The sequence below is a fragment of the Coloeus monedula genome (genome assembly GCF_965178545.1).
Source record: "Coloeus monedula genome assembly, chromosome: 4".
Lineage (NCBI taxonomy): Eukaryota > Metazoa > Chordata > Aves > Passeriformes > Corvidae > Coloeus > Coloeus monedula.
This window is the reverse complement of record NC_138784.1, coordinates 45,977,187-45,982,173: the sequence shown is the minus strand read 5'-3', so window position 1 is coordinate 45,982,173 and position 4,987 is coordinate 45,977,187.

Sequence of the window (4,987 nt, the reverse complement as noted above, 5' to 3'; positions counted from 1 at the left end):
TCCAAGTGGTTCTTCAAATACTAGTGTTTGGTTGGTATCTTGTGAGTAAACTGCAGCCACAGTGTCAGCAACCTAAATAAAACAAAAGTAAAAAATCCAAGATGTATACCACCAACAGCAGGCAACATCTCCAGAAGAAACCAGTGAAACCTGCACAGGAGGGACCATCCATACCAACCAATTTTGTATTGTTAGATGGACCTCAGGTTATGACCTAAATGAATTTCAGGACAGTAGTAACCCTATATGTCTTAATGAGATCAACCTCACAAATTTACCCTGTCCTGCAACCAATTGCTGAACAGAGTATTTTTTTTAAAATCTTGTGAGCAAACCAAGCCTGCTTGTTTCAGGAAAAAGATTAACCTCCTACAAATTAAGGAATAAAAATTACTTGCTTGTCCAAGTCCCGATTCAATATTTGGTGTTTTGTCTTCTGTCTGTTCCCAGTTCTTAAGAATATAAAATACATGTCCGTGCTGATACTAAGTGTGATGGAAAGAGGGATAGAGTTATCCCAGTACTCTGTTCTACTAATACATGTATTCTAACGTGTTAAGGATTTTTGGGAAAGCAGAGGTGAAGAGGATGCTTTGTTTAAATTTTTGTATGGTTAAACTTGTTATGAACAAAGAGAGAAACAGAAAAAACCTAAATCCCTAAGCTCACATATCACAGAAAGAAAGAGCAATGTATACCTTGTGTCAAGCAGTTACTATCTAGAAATGAGGTGATCTCTCCCCTGATAGATGTGTTCCATAAAAGCACTGAGAATAACACCAAAGGCAGATCAGAGAAGTCTGCTACAGTGACATACTTCCTCATCAGCAATGCAAATCAACTGAAAGACCAGTATTTTCCGGAGTCCAATCACTCTCGGCTGAGCTACAACTCCAGCGTGGTAGTGAGGCAACAGCATGTTACTCACAAACAAGCTCCTGCACCATAACTCTCAATTCCCATTTTGTGAATGAATTTCCTGTAGTATTGCCAAACAACTATTCAGCCTGGGGTACGTGGTGAACCCTCATATGCCAGATTAATTTGGGGGTATTTTTAAATTCTCAGGGCTACCTCAAAGCCATCAAACTGCTTGCATGCAACCAACGAGGCACGAGCATCCCCAGCTCTTGCAGGGCAAGACAGGAGGATGTAGTTCACTTGTTCAGTTATGACATCTGCCTGTTTCAAATTAAGTTTACAGAAGCCAGTACTTCTGTTTCATACCACATTCCCCACCATGTAGAAGAAGGCTTTGCAAACGACCAATTTTTTCCCTGTAAATACTTTCTCAGAAATGCCATTTTAAAGCTTACACATGCTCTTAACAATTTCCCAAGAGCCCACCCTGTCCAGACTTCACGTGCCAAGTTTAAAGGCTAGCCTCGAGGCTAACAGCAGGGCAGGATGTGATTATGGTGACTGGCAGGGCCTGGTGCAAGGGGTGTGTGGACTGGGTACTTTTCGACTCCTCTGCAGAAGAGATTTCCACTACAGACACCAGGAGAAAACTGCTCAGGTATTAAAATGTTGGCACAATAAAATATTAAAAAAAAAAAATTGATTTAGGCTGCTGATAAATAAATGTAGACTGGCAAGCAGAAGGTGATTTTAGCATTCTGGAACAGTCTTCCTGGAGGCTGCAGGGATAAAATAGTCTACCTATTTTGGAAGAGAAGCACAATCTTTTTATAAAAGGATAAAGCCACAGGAGACAGCGACTGCTGAGGTGGCAAGGACCAAGCCCACTGAATCCTGAAGTCTCTTGTGACCATGAGTTCCTAAAATAAACAATTTCTTAAGAGACCTGGCAACCTCTGTACCAGGATCTGTGTCCCCTGGCATTTTAAAACCTGTGTAAAGATTCATCTGAGATTCAAGCAGAGAAGCTTTTCCTTTTGGCACCGTTTTGCATCACGATGCCCAGGAGGATTTTCAGAACTGCCTTGACATTGCCTGTACTTAATAAATTCCCCATGAAGTGTTTCAAAAGCAGGTGCTGAAATTAGCAGTGGTGTGAGGTAAGCAGCACGCTGGAGAGCCGGCTGCACAGCTCACTGACGTGGCTCCAGCTTCGCTCTCTGCCCCTCTGTCACTGAAACACTGCAGGACCAGACTGGCAGGAACACAGCTCCCTGCTCTATTCCCAAGCAATCTTTGCCACGCGAAAGTGACAATCTTTGTCTGTTTCAACGAGAACTCTGCTTCTACAGAGAACTAACTGAATTAAGACTGTTCACAAGGGCATGTAGTGATAGGAAATGGGGGAATGGCTTTAAACTGAAAGAGGACAGGTTTAGGTTAGATAATAGGAAGAAATTCTTTGCTGTGAGGGTCGTGAGGCACCGGAACAGGTTGCCCAGAGAAGCCGTGGATGCCCCATCTCTGGAACTGTTCAAGGCCAGGCTGGATAGGGCTTTGCACAACCTGGTGTAGTGGAAGGTGTCCTTGCCCATGGCAGAGGGGTTGGAACAAGATAATCTTGAAGGTCTTTTCCAACCCAAATCCTTCTGTGATTCTATAAGACAGAGCAAAATCTTAGAGCAAGCTGAAAAACCAGCAATCATTTCAGCAGAGTCCATGTTCCAGTCAGACGAGTTGCTCATGAAGCAGCATGACACTGGGCACACTTCTGAATATACCTCAGCTTCTTGCTAGGTAAGTGCTTCACTAAAAAAACACCAAAACAAAACCCTGAAACAAACAAAAAAAATTCTTGAATGAAATAATGCATAGCACTTCCAAGTATGAGAAAACCTGATGTCAGTGTCAAAACATGAGGTGGGTGAGGAGAGAGTGGTGGGGCTGGGAACTGAAATTTTCATTGTCATGGCATGAACTCATCACAGATCTTTGGCAAAGTAAAACCAACATGTCCTTAGCACCTCCACCTATCAAATTAAGATGATAAGAGCAACACTAACACTCAGTTTGTGAGGTGCTTGAAGATTCAGAGACAAAGGGTGATACCTGGAATAAAACACTATGCAAATCACAAAATTTTTGTAATGATAACTTCATTGGTATCTTAGAGATATACAGAGAAAACCCTTTGTCACTGCTAATTACTTGGGGCACCCTCCACAGTCAGTGGAGTATTGGTGATCACACGAATTTCATCCCCAAATCACCTACCCTAAACTTGGAATTCACCCATGTGACAAATCAGAGTCTAAATAAAATCTAAAATCCCAAAGGTTAGGGTTCATGTCAATCAGCTTCCTTCCCCACAAGTCAGGTGTCCACTCCAGGCCTGTCACTTGGCCTCTACAGCGGAGCCTGGTGCTGCTGAGGACAACCCCACCCCTACCCATGGGAGGGGTGTGCAGTAACACAGAGCTGTTCCCTGCAATTGCAATAGCTTTGCTCCCGAAAGGAGATTCAACACTGGGATAGCTGAGCTAAGCAAGTTGTCACCTCAGGTGTACATGCCACTAAGTGCTGTGGGAAAAAAAACCCAAAATTGCTCCAACTAATAAAAATACACCATATGGTGATGCTGAGCTATATGGGAAGCAGCAGGGTAGTATTTGTACTTTTATGGCCTTTTCATTCAAGAAATGTCTTAAAAGAAATGCAAATAAAAATGCTATGTTGGCAAGAGTTCCTAGGCTGAGTTTTATTCCTAATTCACGTTGAAAGACAGTAAATAATCATGCGAATAGTGACTGCAGAAATCCCAAACACCTCAGTCACTGTGCCTACTACTCTGTCCAGCCTTAAACCTCTCGAAAGGAAAAATTCCAAAGACCTGCCATCAAACCTCTCTTTCCAGACATACACCTAGTAAATCATAAAGGAGAAATTAGAATTTTGCTCTTACTTCAAATTTTTCTATTCAGATGTGCAAGCGCTCCTTCTTGAAGAAGGCATCACCCCAAGAGAAAACCAGCAAAGAGCTAATGATGCTTCAAAAGGAACCTCAAGGGTCTGTGTTTGGTAGTTGAGCCAGCCCCTCTGTTTAGACATTCTGTTTGGTAGAAAAAGCACTGCTCTGGCCTAGGAGCTTAGCTTTCTCTTTAAACATCCCATGATATGTCTTGTAAAAGCCATTACAGATAATTCATTTGTTGTGTGCTCCTTGCAGAATATGGGAAAGATTACAACTGGTCACAACTTCAGGAGGACTATGAGATGACACAAGAAGATAAAATGAGTTTATTATTTTCAAGGGCACTGAGACCTTCACAAGCCATTAAAACACATTCCAAGAACTGTGGTAATTTTCTCTGTTGACTTGTGAAACGTAAGAAAAAATCCCTGCAACTCCAGTTTTCTAGACTGTTAAAATTCCACAAGAGAAGTAATGGGATCAAAAACTTTGTATTTGAAAAAAAATATGATACTACAGACAATCTATCTTTATTTCTTCTGGTTTATGCATGAATCCTTTCTAGGCCGTAAATGGAAGAGGTGTAATCTCAGAAAACATGTCACCGGAAGTTGTGTTTCTAAAAAGAACATCATGTCCTTTTTAGATTACTCCTGGTAGTAATCACAACCGTTTATTTCACATGCCATTTTTACATATCCTGTAAATGACACAGTTCAAGAAGTGTCATCTTAAGGCACATGGCTGCCCAAAAGCTGACCCAGTATGTGAGAGGCATTTGGGTAAGTGGTCAAGCTCGACAACATCTAGTCCATCTCTGGGTATGGTTCCTGCAATGTGCCCTTTCACACTCACTGGGCACTTCACTCACTGCGTGCTTCCCACAGTCCAACTGTCTTGGGGTTGGTAAATACCCAAGACACACTAAGCACTTTTAACTATGGAATTCAAGTTAATTTGCTCAGAAGACAAAATGTGACTCAACTTTCTTCTCAAAGGGAGTTTTCCAAGAACTCCTCTTGGTTGGTTACAAGTCATCAGAACCCTGCACTTGAATTTCACACAAGCTGTTTTTATTCCTGCAAAGCCTGAGATGTGATATGTCTTTCTTTGCTCATACTTTTGAAAATTCTTTCAAAGGAGAGTGATATAACC